The sequence below is a fragment of the Oreochromis niloticus genome, linkage group LG18, assembly GCF_001858045.2.
Source record: "Oreochromis niloticus isolate F11D_XX linkage group LG18, O_niloticus_UMD_NMBU, whole genome shotgun sequence".
Classification (NCBI taxonomy): domain Eukaryota; kingdom Metazoa; phylum Chordata; class Actinopteri; order Cichliformes; family Cichlidae; genus Oreochromis; species Oreochromis niloticus.
In genome coordinates, this window is record NC_031982.2 from 35,825,969 (window position 1) to 35,849,952 (window position 23,984).

Here is a 23,984-nt window from a genome sequence, read left to right on the forward strand (position 1 = left end):
TTTGACATCACACTGTGCGCCACGTTATTGTTTCGGTTAAATGAATTTCTACAATACTGTTACTGTTAATTGTACTCTCTGAAGTGTTTAAATGCTTACATATACACACACAGTCCCTCCACATATAGGACTCGGTTCTGCTTCTATGCCCCATGTTTGTTTACTATTTCCCACCAAGGCTTCTAGACTTCTGATTGGCCAACATTTCTACACGGTTAGGAATATATTGCCATCTGTTGCTTTGGCATGTTCCTAGCAGTGTTTTCCTTCATTTCTGCGCTTACGTGTGGATGGGATTATTTTTTAAAACGAAAACGGAAAATCTCCGTTTTCAAAAATACCCGGGTACGTGTGGACGTAGCCTCAGTTACACTGTGGCATTAAAGAGCCATCTGCTGCCCTCAGCACATTACCTTCGCTGGTTCCACCTTTATGTGAACTTCATTTCAATGAACTCATTCTGGTAGGTGATTTTAATTCAGATTGGCTTTCTTCTGTGTCTCATGATTTTAAGGCACACTGGCACTGTTTGTTTTTAAATCTAACGCAAATTATTCAAATCCCCACATGCCTCAAACCCAAATACCCAGATAAATCTTCTCTTATTGACCTTTTTTTTAACCAATATGCCGCATAGGTTTTCCACATCTACACTTTTTGCCAACGACCTGAGTGATCACTGCATGTGTGAGAGATTACTGGAAATAGGCCTTTCAGACAAAACATAGACCACAAGCATAAGCAGTGCGTGCAGTTATGCAATGGTCTCTCTTCCAGTTTTTGAAATGTCACTAATGGAGCAGCACAGGGTTCTGTCCTGGGCCCTACATTATTTGCTGTTCATCTTAACAGTGTAGGACAAAATCCAGATGCACCGGTGCATTTTTATGCAGATGATACAATTATTTATTGTTGTGCTCGTACCAACGACCTGGTTTTCAAACAGTTACAGCAAGTTTTTGATAATATTCAGTCTCCACTGGGTCAGCTCAGACTGGTTTTAAATACAGAAAAAAACAAAGACATGTTGTTCTAAAACAGAAAGAGTGTGCTGGCACTACTTCCTTCTCTTGTATCTGCTAAAGGAAATTCTGTTGAAACTGTGCCCTCATAACAATACCTTGGTATTGTGATTGGTGACAATCTTTCCTCTGCCCCATCTTCATTGAATACATTGCAAAAGGATTTAAAGCTGTCAATTGATTTCACTTGCAGACTTTAAAAGACGTAAACATGTTTGTGTGAAATCATCACTCTGAACGTATTCCTGTCTTTGATGTGACTGTGTACATCAGAAAAATGTAGCTATTTTATTGTTTCTTTTATTGTTGTAATTTTAATATATTGTAACGATGGTTAAATGTTATGTTACCATGGTGACAGGTGACGCCCTCTTGCTGCGACGGTGTGTCCTTCCGGGGTGAGAGGGCGCCCTGTGTGTGTTGTTGTTGTTGTTGGCGGTGCCTTGGCCGCGCTGGGCAGTTAGCTCGCGGCAGTGTTCTCTGCAATAAACGGCTGTGCTCTCTGACCAACCCGGCAGGAAGCAAGTCGAACGAAACCTCTGTCTCCTCCTTTCCGGAGCTCATTACACTGGTGTCAGAAGTGACGACCGACCGCCTGAAACGCCCGACACCCTGTTGCTGGCGACGCTGACCGTCACGAGACCGGAGGATGTTGCCGGACAAGATTAAGAGGGAGACGGAGGAGAGGGAGGAGAGGGAGGTTCGTCCGCGCTCGCCTGCCCATAGAGTGAGGGAAACGGCGCTGCGGCTGTCTGCTGAGGCTGGATTTTCTCCAGGTTTGGCTAGGCTCGGGACATTTTCGCACAGTGGCCGCGATTCCGGTGGGAGGGAGTCGACCTCGCTTGGCGCGCTGTCACGTGATGTAAACAAACATGGCGGCGCCCAGCAAGCTGCCGCGAACATAAAACGCCTAAGTTCAGCGGCAAGACGCCATGGGAAGTGTTTATTGCACAGTTTGAGCTGTTAGCTGTTGCAGCTGGCTGGTCTGAGGAACATAAAGCTCTCCAATTGGCTTTGTGCCTTTGTGAGGATGCAGCTGCATGCCTGCTGCTGCTGACCGAGGAGCAAAGGGGAGATTATAATGCTCTGGTTGGGGCACTTCAGAGACGTTTCGGGCAGTATAACCAACCGGTGCTGCTGAGGTCGGAGTTCCACAACAGACGCAGATTGCCAGGTGAGCCCCTTCGCATTTTGGCCCATGAAGTCGAGTGTCTCTGCCGGAGGGCGTATGACAGCATGCCACCATCAGTGCAGGCGGAGTTAGCTCGGGACCAGTTCCTGCAGGCCCTGAGCCCTAAAGAGCTCCGTATGCAGACTCAGCTTGCTCGACCGGCCACGCTCAGTGCAGCCCTGGAGCTAGCGTTGGAGAGGGAGATGCTTGCAGGATCCTCTGGGGGCGCTGATGACACGCATGTGGTGAGGGCTATGTCAGCACCTGCAGGGCGGATGGAGATGCCGGCGGGCCCGTGCAGTTTGGTTCAGACGGCTTCTCTGCAGTCGCCTTCCCCTCGGGCTGGCCCACGCCGCCGACCACAGAGCTGCTGGGGATGTGGACAAGTCGGACACCTCATCAGGCAGTGCCCCAAGCTTGCAGCGGTTCAGGGAAACGCCCACGGGCCCGTGTAGGTGGGAGTACACGGGCCAGGGAGAACGACTTCCCCACACCACCGCCATTTCCACCCAGTGCGGTCATCGCTGTGGGCTGGACCCAGGTTGGCGACTTTTGCCATGTTCCAGTGATGATTGCGGGGGTGTCCTGTACGGCCCTTCTGGACACAGGGTCCAATGCAACGCTGGTCCGACCCGATGTCGTCCCAACCGGGACTGCTGTGCAACCGACTGATGTGCGACTTAAGACTGTGACCGGGGATCTGGCCCCAATTAGAGGGAGGGGAGTGTTCCAGTTTAAGGTGGGGGACCTCGGTGTGCCTTATGCTGCCTGGGTGGCTGACGTGCAGGACGCCTGCATCCTTGGGCTGGATTTTTTGCGAGCCATTGGTGGTGTACTGGACTTGGGCAAAGGCTTCCTCATACTCCCTGATGGGAAGAAGGTGCAGCTTATTCCTCCCCCGGTCTGCCCAGCATCTGCCGCAGCATCCACCTCCACCTCAGAGACCCCCGCAGACCCGCCTGCTGCAGAAGGACCGTGACTTCATCTGGACCCAGGACTGTCAGCAGGCATTCAACACCCTCCGCAGATCACTGACGGAGTCCCCAGTCCTCGCCCCCCCTGACCCCACCCTGCCTTTTGTCCTGGACACTGACGCAAGCAATGTGGGGCTGGGAGCTGTGTTGTCGCAGGTTGGGCCGGAAGGTGAGAAGGTGGTGGCGTACTTCAGCCGGGTCCTGAACAGGAGTGAGCGGCGCTACTGTGTCACACGACGAGAGCTGCTGGCCGTGGTGGCAGGGGTGAGACACTTTAAGTACTACCTGTGTGGCACATCATTTGTTATCAAAACTGATCATGCCGCCCTCCAGTGGCTGATGTCTTTCAGGGAGCCAGAGGGACAGGTGGCTCGATGGCTGGAGGAGCTCCAAGCCTTCAATTTCACTGTGGAGCACAGAGCAGGGACGCATCATTCTAACGCAGACGCCCTCTCTCGCCGCCCGTGTGCTGCAGCTGGCTGCCGTTACTGTGAGAAGCGAGAGGAGACAGAGCGGGAACTCACAACAATGGATGGAGCAACACAGCTCACCTGCAGGGCTCTTCTGGTGGTGGATGCAGCGGAGTGGAGGGCACGGCAGGAACAAGACACTGACCTGCTGCCAGTCCTGCAGTGGCTGGAGAAGGAGGAGCGACCCCTTTGGGATGAGGTCACTGGGTTTTCCATCTGTACCAGGGGGCTGTGGGCCAAGTTTACAGCTCTCAGGCTGAAGGAGGGGGTGTTGGAACGTGCCTGGAAGGATCCTGCCACAGGGGAGGAGAGGTGGCAGGTTGTGGTGCCAAGGTCGCTGAGGTCAGCTGTGCTGGAAGCCTGCCATGGGAGCACTGGCTCTGGCCACTTTGGGGTCTCCAAGACCCTTCGCCGCCTCCGCCAGGGCTACTACTGGGGTCAGCAGCGGAGGGATATGGAAGACTTTTGCCGCAGCTGTGATGCATGTTCCTCGCACAAAGGGCCACAGGACCAGTCCCGGGCTCAGCTTCAGCAGCAACCAGCAGGAGCTCCAATGGAGCGAGTAGCTGTGGACGTCATGGGCCCATTTCCTCGTACAGACAGAGGAAACCGCTATGTCCTTGTGGCCATGGACTATTTCACCAAGTGGCCGGAAGCATATGCCATCCCAGATCAGGAGGCTGAGACTGTCGCTGATGTATTAGTGGAGGGGATGTTCAGCCGCTTTGGAACAGCAGAGACCCTCCACAGTGACCAGGGGCGTAACTTTGAGTCCAAGGTATTTGCTGCCATGTGTGAACGCCTTGGGATTAAGAAGACCCGCACCACCCCACTTCACCCCCAAAGCGATGGACTGGTGGAAAGGTTTAACAGGACGCTGGCCCAGCAGCTAGCCATCCTTACCTCAGAACACCAACGGGACTGGGACTACCATCTTCCCCTTATCCTCATGGCCTACAGGTCGGCAGTGCAAGACTCCACCCAATGTACACCTGCCCTGCTCATGTTAGGGAGAGAGCTGAGAACTCCCGCAGAGTTGGCTTTTGGGAAGCCCCCGGACGCGCCAGAGGCACCACCAGGCCAGGACTACTCAAGGAGGCTGCAGGACCGGCTGGATTCTGCACATTCCTACGCCCGGGAGCAGCTGGCGAAGGCAGGCCTGCGCCAAAAGAGGAATTATGACATCACCACTAAGGGGAGGCACTTCCGTGCTGGGGAGCTGGTGTGGGTCTACAGCCCAAAGAGAAAGAAAGGACGGTGTCCTAAACTGGATAGCAGCTGGGTGGGGCCCTGCAGCGTCCTGGAGCGAGTGGGGGAAGTTGTTTACAGGGTGCAGTTGCCTCCTAGAGGGAGGAAAGTGGCGCTGCACAGAGACCGGATGCCCCCCTATAGAGGACAGTCCCTCCCCTCCTTCCCTGAGGGACGCGTACAGAGCTTCCATGACCCTGCACAGAGTGACCCCCAGCCGGAGCTGCGTTCCCCTTCCTCGGGCTCTCCACCTCAAAGCCCCAAAGCTCTGTGTACCCCCCAGGGGCTCAGGAGGTCAAGGAGGGAGCGTAGACTACCCCCCCGCCTCAGAGACTGTGTTGTTCCCTCGGGGACGAGGAACTTACTGCTGGGGGGCAGTGTAACGATGGTTAAATGTTATGTTACCATGGTGACAGGTGACGCCCTCTTGCTGCGACGGTGTGTCCTTCCGGGGTGAGAGGGCGCCCTGTGTGTGTTGTTGTTGTTGTTGGCTGTGCCTTGGCCGCGCTGGGCAGTTAGCTCGCGGCAGTGTTCTCTGCAATAAACGGCTGTGCTCTCTGACCAACCCGGCAGGAAGCAAGTCGAACGAAACCTCTGTCTCCTCCTTTCCGGAGCTCATTACAATATTTGTCTGGAACAGGTCTCTCTTTTAAATGTGACACTGAGTCTCAGTGGGACTGCCTGTATAAATAAAGGTCAAATTCATTTGAATTTTGAAGTGTTAACAAACATCTTTATTGTGATTAAAAAATATATCCTTAGTTTTGGATATCCAATATCCAAAACTAAGAAATATCAAAACAGAGTCGAAAAAAGACAACGTGAGTAGTTCAGAACACATAATATAGCAATTAAATGTTTTTGCATTTAATTTATACATTTTAATTCCCCAATTAACCACAGAATTGGAAAAGGTACAGAAGTAAATCAAATCAAGATTTATTTATATAGCATATATTAAAAACAACAAAGTTGACCATAGTGCTTCACAGTCAAAGTAAAAGCATGAGACAATTAAAACAAAACGATAAGAAAACAGAGCAGGAAACAATAGGTGACAACACAACAAGCCAGACAACAGACAACTAGTTAGAATCAAAAGCAAAAGTAAAAAGACGGGTTTTAAGACATGATTTAAAAGACTGGATAGACTCGGCGGTACGAATATGAACAGGGAGGTTATTCCAGAGTCTGGGTGCTACGGTTGCAAAGGCCCGGTCACCTCGGGAGCATCTGATTGGAAGATCTTAGTGCTCTATTGGGATTGTACAAATGGAGGAGTTCGGAAAGATTGCCGGGCGCTAAATTATTCAGAATTTTAAAAGTGAACAAAAGAATTTTAAAATCTATACGATATTTAACAGGGAGCCAGTGTGAGTTGGCTAAAATTGGAGTGACATGTTCATAGATTCTAGCACCTGTTAAGAGACACGCAGCTGCATTTTGAACTAACTAAAGCCGGTAAAGAGCAGAGTGTTGGAGGCCCAAGTAGAGGGAGTTACAGTAGTCCAGTCTGGATGTGATAAATGCGTGGATACGCTTTTCAAGGTCCTTTAAAGGAAGGAACGGCTTTGCTTTGGCTCTCTCATGCAAGCAATAACATTTGTTATCATTAAAGAGAAAACAGAGAAACAATCATGGGTTGTGAGTCATTAGGTGTCATTTTTAAATGAATTCTCATTAAAAATAAATTTTAAAATCAATTCTCAGACTTATTGAAGGAGTTTGAATGTCTCAATTGCTGCTCAGTATTAATTTGCTGTGTTCATAAATGTCTTCATAGAAAAACACAATATTGGTTGGTTCATAACAATAAATCATTATTTTTATTTCAGTTCTCGCTTCACAGCAGCTTCCTCTGCTCATCCTTCATATATAAACGACACTGACACAAGTAAAGAAATTTACATGTTACATGTTTAAATTAAATACAGTATAAAATAAAATAAATAGACTAAATATTTACATTAAATCTCTGTTATTACATCACATGTATATTGATACATGTTAATATTTTTTTTTGCATTTGTCTGTGTTGTCCTTGTTTAGCTGCATGCACATTATCATACATATCAAATACATTTCAAAAGTCAAAATTAAAATACGAAACAAAGCAGCCTCTCAGATAAATAAAAAATGTAATTCACATTTCCTGTTCAGTTGTTTATTTACTGATATTGAGTTTGTGTACATAGAGCAGCATAAAAAGATAAGACTTTTAATGTAGCTGAGGCCAAACACGGAGGAGCTGTGAGATCAGACAATGTGCATAGTGTCGACTCTAATCCGCGGTTCTGTCAATCAGCAGCAGCAGTCTTATCTGTGGGCCGCAGGGGCTGATGGGAGCTTTGAGGACCTGTTAGAAACCACGTGGCCCTCGTCTGATCTCACAGCTCGTCCTTGTTTGGCCTCAGCTGCATCAGAGCGCCACTTCTCCCCAGGTTCACCAGAGGAAACACCACTGCACAAAATGCTTTTCCTCCCAGCTGCTGCTCTGTGCTGTCTGTGTTCAGGTGAGTGTTTCCAGCCAATCAGGAGCCAACATAGTCAACCTGTAACAAACACTGTCACACTAACCTTCATCTATCTGTCTGTGTCTCTACAGCACTGGTTACCATGGCAGCAGAACAGCTGATTCAGGAAGATTTAACATTGACCAGGAGAGTTGGAGAAAGTGTCTCCTTCAGCTGTGGAGGGACTGACCAGTGTTACTACAGTGAAGTATTCTGGTACCAGAAGAAAGAAAAAGAAACATTCAGAGTGATTCTTTATATTGATAAGAATAGTGGTTCTGTTTACTCAGGTTATGGTCATCCTCAGAAAAATGATTTCTCAGCTCAGAATAAACAGAACGGCTGTGAGTTGAAGATAAAGAAAATGAAACGTGATCATTCAGCCACCTACTACTGTAACTGTTACAAGCTTGATACCCACAGTGAGAAATGATCCCTGCAGCCTGAACAAAAACCAACAGATGAACAGATGTCAAACAGTGTTTGTGACAGGAAGAGAGCAGTAAACCACAGCCCAGGTTCACAGATTTCACCTCCATCTCAGAGTCACAAACATACTCAGGGACGATTTTTATTTACTGCTGTCAGAAATTCAATTCTATTTATTTCTGTTCTGAACAGATTTTTCATGTTTTAAGACAGAAACAAGAGGAACAGATGACATCAAACTTCCAAATGTAAACAAATGTATCCTCAGTCCCACAAAAACATTTATTCAAAGTGAAAGAAAAACAGATTGTGTCAAACTGAATCAAAGTCCATCCCTCATTCACAGTGTTAATGTTCTCTTAATGAAAACTCTTCCAGCAGCACTTGTTGTTTAACACATTACTGTCACAGCGAGTGGGATGAGCTGTGTGAAGAAAATAAAGGAGGATCCAAGTGCAGGCACTCGTGGAGATGCGAAGGAGGTTTAATGTAAAAATTTCTAAAAAGTTGAAAATGGCAAATGGAACTAAAGGTAATCTGAACCGGGAAAACTAAACTACTCAACACGAACATGAAGGTGGGTGAGTAGAGGCATAGGGAGGTAGATAACATGACTTAAATACAGACAGAAGGACACAGGCCCCGTTTCTCAATATGCGTACTTGTGCGTACTTGCGTTCCCGTGTACTCGTGATACGTCATCAGTCGGAGACCAAGTACTGTTCCAATTCGAAGTACGCATCAAGCCGAGAACGCGAAAAAGTCCCGGATGTGTTCTCGCTCCGCCCGTTTTATCGAGCATGCATCGGTGTGGACTTGGTACAGCTAAATATCCCAGAATGCATTTCGTCCAAAACTCAACAGCGGACTCCCGGCACATCGTTTTCAACCCCCCTCCCGCTCGCGGTCTTCTCACTACTCAGGTTAAAGAAACCCCAGCAGCTGTCTATAGTATTGAGTGTCCACTAGAATAGAAATAAAAGCGTTCTAACATCTCACCTGCTTGTTTTTATTAAGGTATGTACACGTATGTACATGTACACTATTTTTATTATTAGGTTTCACTACTGAGGTTAAAAATGATATATAAGTCACTTAGATCACTTCTAAATGTTAATGTTTGGTTTATTTCAGTGTTTTATTTGTTCCTGAGTAAACCGGTTTGGCTGTGATTTTTTTTTTTGTTTTTTTGTTTTTTTTTTGCCTGTCCCGTTTGGTTCTTTTGCCATCAGAATTATTGTCTAAAGGCGAAGAAAGATGCCCAATGGATTTACTTTACCAAATGGACCATCCCAGCCTTGCCGTAATGGTCCATTTGATTCACCTTTTATTGTTTATTTTATTTTCACTTGCTGAATACGGGACAGACTTGACTGGGGGAAAGAAAGGGGAGAAAGAAAGAGGGAAAGAAAAACAGCGGGGAAGAGGGACGGGGAAAAAGGGCAAAAAACAAAAACCAACAGAATAAGCAGACAAAAAATACATATATCGATCACCTGGATCACCTGTTGAGAAAGAAAGAAGAAAGCAAGCAGAAGAAAACGAGAGTAATAAACAAGATCACAATGATATATGGGAATATGACAGTAAATACTAAATATTAAACATTATTGTGCAGCACGTAAGATTGACAGCGCACAGTGTGCTTTGAGGTAAGAGCCAAAAAGGGTGTAGTTTGTATGTGCGATCACCCGTGTGTACACCTGTGAGCATGGACGCGCTTGTTTTTTTTAAAAGGTTCCTTCATGTAATGATCTGCTAGAGGGTGTGGGGGGCCACTGCCCCGTCCTCCAGGGCATGAAGCAGGTATGGAGGAGATCAAGACTCCAGACATCCAGAGGCCCCCAGAGCACAAGAGACCAAGGAAGACCAACGGAGGGGCAGCCGCGCCACTATCCCAGAAAGAGCTGAGGAGAGTCCCAGATGAGGCGTCACTCAGCAGCCGCGGAGCAGAAGCCAGGGGCGGTTGCAGTGATGTGCCCGTGAGCTCCGCTGGCAGCCAGCTGTGCCAGAGTGACCGAGCCCCAGGCCGAGAGGCCGAGGGCACCCCACCCCCGAAGTGGCCCGAGCGAGCCCCAGGCTCCAGGCCCCGATAAGCAGCCGCCAAGGAGTGAGCCGGTGTGTACCTGGGCGCCCATCCCCGGACACAAAGAACCACCAACGCACCGATGTCTGAGGGCGTCCGCCACCGGCAGGGGAAGTGGTGGGGGGAGATAGGCCTCCAAACCTTGGAGGGCCTGAGATTTGGCTGTGATTAAAGTTAAGCTTCATAACATGTTACTCACAGTTAAATTAAGAGGGGACGGCAGTAAAAACTCCGGACCTGTGACATCATCACGTACGCTGGTGTTCCAATTGTACAAATCGCGAGTCCGTGCTCGCGTTCTCGGCGAGTACCTACTCGCGTACTTGAGAATTGAGAAACGGCCAGGGAGATTACACACAGGTGGGGAACACAGCTGGAAGTAATTGACGAGACGAGACAAGAGAGGTAAAACTGAATACACTCACATGAGACACGGACCTTCACAATAAAACAGGAAACAAGAAACAACTACACAAAGACGCAGACCAGACACAGAACTAAACCTACACTAAACATGAGACACAAAACCTAAGAACTAATCCCTTAACACGAATAAACAGAAACATAGAATTCTAACAATAATCAACAAAGCACAAGAGTCAAAATATAATCCAAAATCCAAAATTAAACCACAACATGAGAACTCAAAATACTGGGTCAAAATGACCCAGAACCGTGACACTTTCAGTATATTTAACCAGACATTTTCACTTGATGTCAGGTCAGGATTTTGTCCTTCTAGCAGCGGCTCATTAGGATGTTGAATTTGTTGGACAGATTTCCATCAGTTTCCTGTGGATGTTTATAGAGGATGAATCAGTCACAGTGCCTCATCTTTCTATCACCTTCTTTTCTCTCTGATCTAAATGAACTGATTTTGTATTTAAATATGTTTAATCTGGAATCAAAGGACAAGATTTCTTCTTTTTGTTGTTGCTTTTCTTAAAATTGTCTCTGCTTTTATAAACAATGAGCAATGGCAGGAAACTGAATCTTGGCCCAGGTGTCTGCTGGACCAACCATCATTGTATTCAGAAGCTAGATCAGCAGACTAACCAGTTCCCAGATTGTCTAAACCCAGCAAGTCATGGCCACCCTGACCTGGTTGTGCCAGAGGTTTGTTCCCTTAAAAAGCGAGATGCTTCTTCCCGCTGTCTGCAAGTCCTGCTTGTAAGGAAATATTGGACATATAGGGTTTCTCTTCATGATGTTGAAAGGTTTTCATCCCCTCTTTTTTGTCACTTTTTACGGAATTAAACTCAAAGTAAGGTCAGTACTTCCACGCTTTAAATGCTGCATGCTCATACTCTCTCCCGCACTCCATATATTATCCATTCTTGATCTGCACACAGCTGTTGCCACAAATGTCGCACTCGCTTATGTCATTGTCATGAGACACACAAAAAAAACCATGGTTTTAGTAACGCAGTAATGCAGTAACGCAGTAATGCAGCGTGCTTACGGGAAAGTAACGTTAATCTAATTACCTTTTTTGCAATAGTAAACCCTTACTTTACTCGTTACTTGAAACAAGTAATCGGATTACAGTAACGCGTTACTGCCCATCTCTGTTATTGCAGCCCTGAAATCTTTTGTAGTTTCACTTGATAACAGCACCGTTAAAAAATTATTCATTATATTTTGTACTAAAAATAATATATATATATATGAAACGTATGAAATTATTTGCTACATAAAGGCTGATCTCACAGAATGATATTGAATGAACCTTTTCTTTTTTGTTACTATTTTTTATTTAAACAGTAGTAATAAAACCTCAAGAAAAAAAAAATATTGAGGTATTCATAGTAGTATTCATAAACAAATACAAATATGAAGTATTCATATAGGAGACTGTATTCTGACAGTACTTTGTTCAATGTGTAAACTTTACCAGCCCTGGCCTCATACCTTCTGCTTTTATTGTTCCATAAAGGCTCCTATTAAACTGTCTGCTCGTCTTTTGGATGCTCACCTTTTTCTCACCTTTCCTGCTCGTTTGGTTTCTCGACAATCTTCTGCCCTCTTAATCTCCTCGTGTTTTCGCTCCTGTCCTGATTGTAAAAACAATGTGCCAATCAAACTCCATCAAAATTTATGTTCAATGAATTTTATATAATGACTCAACCAATGATTCAACAAATATCAGATTACAGAAATGCATCTGTAGTACTTTCTATTGCAGCTTGGTAATAAGTGGTAATAATAGGGTAATAAGGCAGAAACAAGCACATAATAATGAGGTAATTTCAACCATATTACCATTCATTTGCCAAAGTAATAAACAGTTAGTAACCGTTTCAATATAATCTGAAGGAAACAGAGCTGCAAAATGCAAAACTGACATTAGTAACCATGTTAATCACCTTTTAAACAAACTTAAAGATCAGGACCCTCTTTCACAGCATATTTTATGTCTGGTTAACAAAACATAACATGGTAAAATAATTCAGGTAGGAAAAAAAGTGGTCAGGCAAAGATATTTAAAATGCCCAGTGCACAAAAATAAGATGTCATCCATGTTTATCCTTTTATCCAATTCAGGGTTGTGGGGAGCTGTGTCCCCTTCAAAATCGATTAACCATCCAGCACTAAGGCACTACTAGTTTTAAAAGCTGAACAATGTTAAAGCAAGTATGATTCAATGGACAGTTGTTTATGCAACACACAGTCTTATTAAGCTTTGTTGCATATCAACACTTCACCAAGTTTTTGGTGGGGGATGAGGGAACTTAAAAATATGTTTTTTTAAACTGAAAATTCATGCATGAATGACTAAATGTGTATGATGAGGTCTCTCTCATTTCTATGGCTGTCATGCTGTATTTGGCATTGCCTAACACAGTGGTTCTCAAACTTTTCACAATGAGTACCACCTTATAAAATATTTGGCGCTCAACATACCACCCTTGTGACTGACATTAAGTTAGAGTAGTACAGGCTTATTTGACACCACATACAGTTTACATAGACAATTTTATTTCTTATACGAATGTTCAGCAAAACAACGTTGGTGAAGTCTGGAGAGGCCTCAGAACCATCTCAGGCCACAAACATCAGAACTCTCTGCCTGGGAGGGATGTGAGGTGGGCAAATGAACTGAATCATTTCTTCAACAGATTTGATTCAGCCATGAGGCAGTCTCCAACATCGGCTGCAGACTCACCCACCCCCACTGCTGCTGTTCCACCTCAGACACTTCACACCTCCTCTATTCACCCTGCTCACTCCTCCCAACCCCCAACAACAGCATCCAATACACACTCAACACAAGGCTCCAGCCTGTCTCTCTCAACCACCCAGGTTAGGAGGGAACTGAGGAGGATTAAATCCAAGAAGGCAGCGGGTCCAGATGGCATCAGCTCGAGGGTCGTCAGGTCCTGCGCGGACCAACTGTGCGGGGTGATGGACCACCTCTTCAACCTGAGCCTGAGGCTGGGAAGAGTCCCACAGCTCTGGAAAACCTCCTGTGTTGTTCCAGTGCCAAAGACTTCACGCCCCAAGGACCTCAACAGCTACAGGCCGGTGGCTCTGACATCCCACCTGATGAAGACCCTGGAGCGGTTGGTCCTGGCTCAGCTTCGGCGCCTTGTGAGCTCATCACTGGACCCACTTCAGTTTGCCTACCAGCCTGGCATTGGAGCGGATGATGCCGTCATTCACCTCCTACATCGTTCCCTCGCTCACCTGGAGACCACTGGGAGCACTGTGAGAATCATGTTCTTTGATTTCTCCAGTGCCTTCAACACTATTCTTCCCTCGGTTCTGAAGGACAAGCTGGAGAACTCTGGAGTGGACCATCACCTCACTACCTGGATTTTGGACTACCTCACCGACCGACCACAGTATGTGAGGACTCAGGGCTGTGTGTCGGACAGGGTCGTCTGCAGTACGGGGGCCCCACAGGGAACGGTTCTGGCTCCGTTCCTCTTCACCATCTACACTGCAGACTTCTCCCACAACTCCACCCAGTGCTTCCTGCAGAAGTTCTCTGATGACTCTGCAATAGTCGGCCTCATCACTGATGGGGACGACAAGGAGTACAGAGGACTGACTCAGGACTTTGTGGACTGGTGCCAGCTGAACTACCTCCAGATCAATGCCAGTAAAACCAAGGAGCTGGTGGTAGACTTCCGCAGGCACAAACATCCTCCACTGCAACCACTGAACATCCAAGGTATGGACATCGAGGCTGTGGACAGCTACAGGTAACTTGGTGTTCATCTGAACAACAAACTGGACTGGACTCATAACTCAGACGCCCTCTACAGGAAAGGGCAGAGCAGGCTGTACCTGCTGCGGAGACTCAGGTCGTTTGGAGTAGAGGGCCCACTCCTGAAGACCTTCTATGACTCTGTGGTGGCCTCAGCCATCTTTTACGGTGTGGTCTGCTGGGGTGGCAACATCTCTGCTGGGGACAGGAAGAGACTGAACAGGCTGATCCGAAGGGCCAGCTCTGTTCTAGGATGCCCTCTGGACCCAGTGGAGGTGGTGAGTGACAGGAGAATGGCGGCTAAGCTGTCATCCCTGTTGGACAACATCTCCCACCCCATGCAAGAGACTCTGACAGTACTGAGCAGCTCCTTCAGTGGGAGGCTGCGGCACCCACGGTGCGGGACGGAGAGATTTCGCAGGTCTTTCCTTACCACTGCTGTCAGACTCCACAACAAAGACTTTAACTGATCAAACACACACATGTGCAATAACACTAAGTGCAATAATCTTCCTGGCATCGTTGTATTTTTTACTCAGTTGTATATAGCATTTGTATTCTATTTTTATCTTATTGTATATTTTATTCTATTTTATTCTACTGTATATAGTATTTTATTTTATTCTATTCTGTACAGTTGTGTACTGTATTTATTCTTATTTTATTTTATTCTAATTTTTGCTTCATAACTTTTGCACTGTCCACTTCCTGCTGTGACAAAACAAATTTCCCACATGTGGGACTAATAAAGGTTATCTTATCTTATCTTATCTTATTTATTTTAACTGTCATGAATACAAGTGACAAGTGATAATAATAACAACTGTACGGCATTAAAACATTCACAGCAGGTGGGAAATCTGGTCTTTAAGTGATGACGTCATGAACCCTGATTCCGGGTCCAAACTACTCTGCGTTTTTTAAGGCTGTTGTGTTTTTAACTGGTGTCTAGCTAGCTCTAATGCCTGTCCCAGCAGCCAGGGTGAGGGAGGCCAGGATCCCACCTGACCTCCCTAGAAGGCTGAGGATCTCCAGCCATTGACCTCACACTCTGGAGGCTCAGAGGAGCTAGCATGTCCACCTGCCCGTTCGCCACCTCATCCACATCCTCATCCAGCTTTTCAGGTCCTAGCTCAATCCCTTGGTAAATTACCAGATCTGTTTCCATCTCAAGATCTTGGTTTATTATCTCAGGCTGCAGCACTGTCACCATCTTCAGCTCTGTCATCTACTCCACCACCTGTTCCACTCTCACCTCAACCATCACTTCTGCCCTTTGCATCCCAGTCTCCCGTTCAGTTGCCCATCCAGCCTGTAGCTCAGTCACCCATGCAGTCGCCTGTAGTCCAGTCGCCTGTAGTCCTGTCTCCCATCCAGTCCCTTTTAGTCCAGTCTCTGGCTCAGTCACCCATTCATCCTCCAGTTCAGTTCCCTGACCTGCAGCCACAGCATTCAGAGCCAGCTGTGAGCTCTCCCTGTCCTCAGCCAGAGGTTTCCGCACCTGCTGGATCTGCCTTGTGTAACCAACTTTAAGATATAAAGGTGAATTACAGCACAATAACTACTTGGGCTCGTAATGAGGCTCTGGCCAGTATCAGAAGACACCAAATTCGTATGGTGCCAAGGTATTGAGCAGCAATAATGACTTGGACACAATGTTAACTTTTGAGTAGCCACTCTTGTATTGTTACAAGGTATAACAGGTATTGTCCAATTTGTACAGAAAAAAGTATAAAATAAAATAAATAGTGTGCACACTTATCATCCTCAAAGTGGTTGGCTCGCCATCTATCACAATCGAATATCGTCCTGGTCCTTGGACTTTTCTGTCCTCTTCAAAAACCTGACCATTGCTCTGTTTCACAAAGCCAAACACACACTGGTGTCGGAATTGCAGCAGCTCTCCGGATGAAAGGTGAGCGGTGAGCCGACGTTGCTTCTCTCTTTCATCCAGCCACTCGACTCCAGACTTCCAGCAGGTAAGTATGCTGGCTTTCCTTCCTCTCAATTCTGAGTTTTTCCTCTCTTTTGTCCCTGCGTTTCTCGGTTTGAGTAGCAGATGCCTCCACTCCTCTTGCTGAGATGAGAAAACCCGGGAGCACCAGGGACCTTCACCTCACTTCCTGGCTGACAGGGTCAATGCGGCCTGGGGAGGCTCTGATTGGTCGCTGAGCTAGGTGCCCTCACGTGGGGTGAGCTGAGAGCTGCATTCAATGGTGATAGGAAATATGACGCTTTGTTGATGTGGACAGTTAAAATAAAGAGAATAAATACTCTCTTTCTTCATCATTGGTGTAAACATGTTGGGTTTTTTTCATCTGGGCTACAGTTGTCTCCTGCAGCTGCCCTGCCACCTGCGGCTCCCACGCCATCGCCTGGTCCAGCGATTGCCATGCCACCGCCTCATCCAAGTTTGATTTGGCGTCGGCGGCCACTTTCCAGGCCAGAAAGTCCGGCCAAACTACACTGTAAAAACTGTGATTTGGGTTAATTAGTATCTAATAGGAAAGTAATAGTAACTATTACTCAGTAAAAACATGTATGTGTTGTTTTAATTAAATCTAAGCAAAATTAAACATTTTTGAGATGTTCAGTTATTTAAATTTACACATTTTTGTTTGGGGTAAATTAAGCAATAGTTTGTTGAGCAGATTTAACAAAAATGTATGAGTACCATGAAAAATTAAGAAATCTAATAGATTTAACTAATGAAAGCATTTTCATTTCAATCATTCTACACTTCCGCCCGTAGTCAGTTGTGCCATGTGCAGGACACACACGCTTCAGCAGTGGATGATCTCCATTTTGTCTGAGGTAAGATTATCTTAATTTGTACGAATATACGACATGTTTTAAACAATAAAGTATAGCAGTTTTGAGTAAAAGTTCTGAACAGTGATACGTTAAAATTAGATTAAGAGTGACCACTGTAATGACAGTATTGTATTTTTACGCAAAATGAAGTGGACTGTTAGCATAAGGTCACTTTCCAAGCCTTCGCGGCAGTGTTACTTCAGAGCTTTGACTAACCACGTTTTACCATATTAAAAAAAATATATCAATGATATATTTCAATGCGCTGTCATTTACTTTTAAAATTTTATGAAAAAGTTTTGCACTCAGTGGTGAGTGATGTAGTCAAAATCATTTGTGTGGGATTTTGTCAGTCACAGGTTTTTGAAGCTTTTGTTTCCATGCAGTGTTTTTCAGTTGTGGTAATTAAGCTAAAGTGGCTCAGTCCAGCAACATAACTGGTTTTCATTTTCATGCTGTCGGAGCCCTGTGACTTTAGTGCAGGCACAGCTCACATAGAGGGATGATGCTAGTTTCCAGTTAAACTTGGTTGGTGTACCAGTGACACCCATGCTCAGTCACGATGTTTATGCTTCTGTAGAACGATCTTCAAGACAAAGGTACATTCAGGAAATAATATAGTAATACGTGTTTAATCTGACATAAGTCTTTCATAATTTCTATGTTTAACACCCAATGCTGTTTGGATACAGAGATGACATTGTGTAGATTAAAAGGACGTCTTTTCAAATATGAGAAGATATATACAGTATACAAATACATAAATAGTGTTATTTCATGTCATGATCTGTCACCAAATCAGTACAGACAATAGGGTCTATCCCCTTTTTAATCTAATAAAGAGTTTCATTGTTTTATATGTGAACCTCACCTTTAAAAATTTAAGTATTAATTCAAATTTGTCTTTACCAATTTGTGTGTGTAGTTTTGAAAGCAGCAGAAAATGACCAAGTTGACCCTACTTAATCTAAGTTAATTCTGCCTATTTACATTTTATTCTAGGTTGAACGAGATAGAGCTCCATGTAATCACTGATGACCAAATCGAGAAGTTGGTTCTTCTATCAGGGATCCCACCAACAGTAGAGGAGCTGCATAGTGTTGTAAAGGATACCTTTGGGATTTCAAACGACTTCAGTCTTCAGTATTTTAAACCAAAATTTCAGGACTACTTCACTATTCGCAGAAGTGACCAGGATCAGCTAAAGCTGTGCATCACCCTGGTCATCCTGCCAGTTTTCGGCAGCCCCTCTGATCAACTGTCAACTGACTATGACTCATCATCCAATCCAGTTGTATCCAGTGCAGACTCTGCTGCAACCACATCTTCTCAGGACAAAATTATTCTCAAAAGGCAGAAGTTCACAGAACGTCGTGAGCCCTGGCCGAAGCTGTTCCCCATTCCACAGTCTTCATATGAAACCGAAATGTAACTGGAAAGAGCCACTGAGAGTATGAAAAGAATGGAAATCTTCTGCCCACCTCCAAAGTAAAGACTGACATTCTCGAGAAGTTGGCTGAAACTGTATTTTCAATTATGGCCTATTCTTCCTATTATTTTGGGGCAAGCACTAGTGAAGAATTTCAGTGCATACAATCTAAATCAATCAGAAAAATGTTATATTATAAATTTTGTATACGTTTTATATTCCACAATAAAAACAATTACTGTTTGAATGTTCTCTTTGTGAAATTGATTCATTTTACTCAGAAAAGTAGTTAAATTAATTTGATTTTCTCTTACTATTCAGTCATTATTTATAAAGTTTAATTGGAAAATTACTGAATCCAATTTGAGTTTTACTTAAAAACAAAAAGTTTTCATTTCTTTGTAATGGATATTTTAGTCAGTTTTTACTAAACCTTTGCCAGATTGTTAGTAAATTCAAAGTAATTTTTCTCAGAGATTCATTTCAAATTAATACATTTTTTGTTACAATTAGGCAATTTTAACCTTCAATTTGAGATTTTGTCCCTAAATCCAACACATATTTACAAGTGAATGTTATTAATAACTATTTTTGTTTTTTGTTGAAATTTAATTAACATTTTATATACATTTTACATAAATTGCTTGAAATTAAAATCTACTTAAGTAAATTAAGTGTCACTTTGTTGCCATAGGTTTTTCAAGTAACCTCTAGTCACAGTTTTTACAGTGTAACAGAACTACACAACTAACATTACATGAGATACTGACCGAGGTTTATGGAGCAGTCCTTGTAATGGGCCTGTAGTTGTAACCATGTTTGTTTTGAGTTTTATTGGGGATGACATGTAGCATGTTGTATGCTCTGCAAGTGAGGAGGAGTTCATTTACCTTGATTAGTTGACCAACAGAACTAGAAAGTTTAAAAATGTAACATTTGATAGATTTTTAGTTGAATAAAAGCGCCTCTTACACTTGCACAGCAACTACGAGTGATCCCTATACATATTCTTACATAGTATCAAAGTTTGCAATAAAGTGCGTCAGCAAAAAAAGCGCACATGTATTAATTTATAATTTAACAAATTTTTCATTCATGACACTTTTATTCATTGGTTTTTTTTTTTGTTTTTTTTTTGATGTGGTACCAAAGGGGGGAATGTTGGAGATTTTTTTTACGACATATCTACTCGGAAACAATATATATCATATATACTCATACTAGAGTGCTTTAGATTTGATTAAATTACAATGTTAAACGATCCATATGTTCTAATTGTTTATAACCCATAACCATGTTTATAACCATAATTATGTCAACTATCTATATTTATATCATAGGCCTGCACTATTCTTTTTTTTTTTTAGCACATGTTGATGCGCAGCTGCTGTTTTGAGATCTAATAATTATAACTAATGTGTAACTTTCACTGTTTTGTGGCCTATTTTGACAGGTTTGTGACATATGATTAGAAATTGGCTGATTCCAAGATGCTGCAGTCTTTCAAGAAAAGAACCTGAATTTATTTACAGTGAAAAGAAGTTAAAAACAATGTGCAAGTGGCGTGGCGATTTCTCCCAAATCCCACACAGTGCTTGTGTCCGTGGCATGAATTGTGAAGCAGCAACACCAATTCCAAGCAGTGGCGCCACTCCCATGAAAACAAACTCCGCTCCCGATTCCAAACCAAGACAGCAGCTGGTAATTATTTTTGATGTATGAGTTGTTTTGTCTGTTCGAACTGTTGCAAAATTTGTTAAAAAAACAAAACAAAAACAAAACAAAAAAAACCTAATGAATTTACTAATTTACTTTGGGTGGCACAACCCTTGTTAAAGTCATAAAAATGTCAAGTAGGATTACAGAGATAAGAGAAGCTGTATCAGGAGATCTTCCAGATCTAAATTCAGTTTTAGATTCAGTAGCAACAAAAGTCCTGCAGTGATGAAGATGTACATGAAGATATAGCTTTCATACATCATATACGAGAAATACATATTTAACATACACACAGCAAAACATCTACATGAAGCATTGAGGATTTCTTTAAGTTGATGGAGTCATATCTCTGTTTGGATTTATTTGTGGAACAAAGGAAATGAAAGGTTCTTTAAAAATCCCACAGTGAAAGAAACATGAAGAGAACACTTGGTGATCTGGATACTGAGCACAGTTTACATTTGTTGGCTGCGTTCAGTTCTGTGTCTGTGAAAGAAATCACTGGCCTGCAGATTCTGACCTGCTTTTGCAGCAATGATTTAGCTTCAATTGTAAAACTAGCTCAGCATCGCTGTACAACTCATATTATGGGCTCAAATTGTGGTCATAAATATTTTGTGCTTGTAAATCAGGATTTGTATGTGTAAAAAGAATTTGTGTGTGTGTAAAAAAGATTTGTGTGTGGACTTAGCCAAAAAATACGTGTGAAACTCTGCACTCAAGTTTCAAGTTACATGTACGAATTTTGACCCTATTTTTCTTCCTTTCATCTGATTGGCCAATGTCATGTCAATCACAAATTTAACTATCCAATCAGAGAACAGATGGGTTTGGCTGTCGGAGCAGCACTTTTTTGAACTGTGGGTCCTTGAAGGGTAATACAGTTTGAAGCTGGAGGATCTCTATATAAATATCCGATAGCAGCTAGGTCCGCTAACTTTCAGCAGCTGTTGAAAGGATAAAGTTGTGGCATATCAGTGGTTAGAAATACCATTATTACTTTAGGATTAGTTTAACACAAAGTCAGGGCTGACCCGGGACCATTGCTGTGAGTCACAGTGCGCAGCATAAAGGTCCTTTCACATCAGATGCAGCATGTGCTGCTAATGCTAACTGCTAACTAAAAGCCAAGGATCCAGAATTTGTTGCGCTGGCTGCTGAGCTCTGTGGGTTTTTGCAGCAGCTCTACCTGTACTAGATGCACCTGCTTCTATCCCTGACTTTATGTCCTCTACGAGAGTTTTTTTTTTTTTGCTGGTTCTTCAAATGTTCAATAAAAACATGTATGCTAATTCATAACGAAGAAAGCTTTGTAACTATCCCCACTAGTGAAGACTGTCATTTCCACAACACTGTCATTTCCACAACACTGCCCCCCGAGGTCCGCAGCGCTGTTGAAAAGGCTCTGGAGGTCCCTGTATTAAGCACGTACACCTGTGACACAAAAATCACCAAACTCAGACGACCACAGACTGTTTTCCTTCGTGGTGATGAAGGAAAACCTGGGCTGGCATGTAAAAGGGCATTTATTCCCTTCAAGGACCTGAAGCTCCATAAACCACCACTCCAACAGCCAAACCCATCTGTTCTCTGATTGGATAGTTAAATTTGTAATTGACATGACATTGGCCAATCAGATGAAAGCAGTGGCGTGTCCAGCGGGGTGGCCTGGGGGGGCACAGGCCACCCCCCCAACCAGACTGGCCACCCCAGGTGCCACCCCGAAGCTAAAACAATAAAATTCAATGAAGCATCAAATGTACGATTATGTTTTCACAGTAAAGCTCAGATATCCGAGTGTAAGTGAATGCAGCATCGGCTTCTGCGCTATGAGCATCATGTTAGCAAAGGAAGGAGAGCCAAGCACGAAACACGGCAGAGCAGAAAACAATTTTTCGGCGAAAGATTAACAGTTTAACATAGCTGGACTGGCCATCGAGCATACCGGGCATTTGCCCGATGGGCTGCTGACTTTTTTTTTTTTTTTTTGTAACGGCATGAACAATGAAAGGTGGTGGATTGGCCAGATGCTGGCCGATGTGTAAAAATAAGTCAGTTGTTTGGTGGTGGTTATGGCGGAGCTTCCACAGAGGCAGCAGGTGGATGAGGGAAGGGGAGGCAGGAGGAGGAGAGACCCGAGGCGGCCGCCGGTCCGAGTGTCAGGTGAACTGAACTTCAGGTGAGAAGTTATGACCTGCAGTCTATCTGGGTCAGATATAAACCAAATTTAGGTGGAGTTTATTTTTGTTGTGCTGACTTTTTACAGTCAGTTACAGTAACTCGTACTGCGTGCTAGCTAGCATGACGGAGTTTCTATACAGCTGGGTGGGTGCTGTGATGTTACTGATAGTGAACTTTATTTTATTCATAAGGTTAGTTAGTAGAGTTGCCAACGGCTCCTTAAAAAATGTAATGGTCCCTCATTCAGAGAAAATATTACGCGTTTGGTATTGAGCTGAGAGAGACGCAGTTTGTCCCGGACTTTAGCTAGAATGAAAAAAAGATACAAAGCTGGAGTTATTCTGTCTTTGCTGCACAGCTGCCTCTTCTTCTCTCATTCTCTCCCCTCCCTCTCCTGTTCCTACTTCAATCATGAAACTGATCAATGATCAGCTGATCGGTTTTTCTCTCTTGTTTGTTTATCGCCCACTTTGCGCCAGAAAGAGGAAACCAGCGGATGTCGCGCTGAACAACAGCAGCACGTTTAAGCTTGATCAGCTGTTGTTAGAATTTATTTAATATTAATTTCTAGTATCAGCTGATGTTTGCTGGAGCCACAGCTGTAAAAGCTGCTGGTCATGATGTCGGTTTGGATATGTGGTGAGAGGGAAACATGAAGATGAAACCAGGAGATGTCCTTACTGAATCATCAGAGCTGAACAGGTGATGTAGAAACAGGTTTACCTTTTAGGTGACATGGATGAGTTGAAGGGAAGTTATGAACTGTTTCTGAGAGACAAATAACACCAGGATCCTTTTCTAAGTAGCTGACAGCTGGTAACTGTGCAGGGGCGGGTCTAGCAAAGTTTTGCCAGGGGGCCAGGTAGGGCATTAACAGGGAAAGGGGGGCACAAAGAAATACTTTTCTTTCTTATTCTCATTTAAAATATCTAGCTTTTATTAAATAATTATCTGAATCTTGCGAACAAAGTTTTTATCTGATGTAAAATTTATAGAACTCATACATATACCAACAAGACAGCATACATCACTGTCACAACAGCGTTCGTTTTCATTCAAAGGCTTTATGGCTTTAATACCTGGTGGGCCGGTCTCTGGTCAAAATGCCTGATTTTTTGTCCCAGTCCAGCCCTGCAGGTTAATACTGGCAGTGTCACCATGCCAGCTGACTATATTTCATCATCAGCCAGTGTTGTTCTTTATACATCAATATTACCAAAGTTTACCATAAGGCAGCATAGAAAGTATTTACTTGCTTCCAGGTTTCATTCAAATGTTTGTCTTTTCAGTTGTTTCCCCACTTTTTTCCTGTTTCAAAATCAAACACCAGTTTGTGAGAAGATTATCTTCTTTTTTTAATAGCCAGATAAAGTTTTGCATTGGCTAATTTGCCAATTGTATGTTAAAAATGTTTGTATTTTAATATTCAAAAATGTTTTTGCCCAAAACATATGTGCACTATATGTCAGTAAAAATACTATGCAAATATTGCTGTCCTTGAATGCTGAGTAAACACTGACAAAGCACTGATTGTATCTCTTGTACTTCATCAACGCAGTATCTAAAAACTTTGCACCGTAGTGGTTAAAATCTCATTCTAATAAGAGTTAAAAGCACATTCGGTTATTAGGTTTATAGGGTTATTGAATTATGGTTAACGGTTGATAGAATTTCTTTTTAACATTATCTGCCAATTACATCTGCCACCCTTCTCC

At 43.8% G+C, this 23,984-nt stretch overlaps 1 protein-coding gene and 1 long non-coding RNA gene across 3 annotated transcripts in view; one reads left to right on the plus strand and one right to left on the minus strand.

The window, feature by feature from the left end:
* Positions 1-23,984, minus strand: part of LOC100704393 (zinc finger protein OZF) — an 883,579-nt gene that overhangs the window by 300,293 nt on the left and 559,302 nt on the right. The window lies entirely within an intron of this gene.
* LOC112842825 (uncharacterized) lies at positions 7,164-7,749 on the plus strand. Its single transcript, XR_003214841.1, has 2 exons — positions 7,164-7,398; positions 7,491-7,749. It is a non-coding gene; the product is annotated as an uncharacterized LOC112842825 (long non-coding RNA).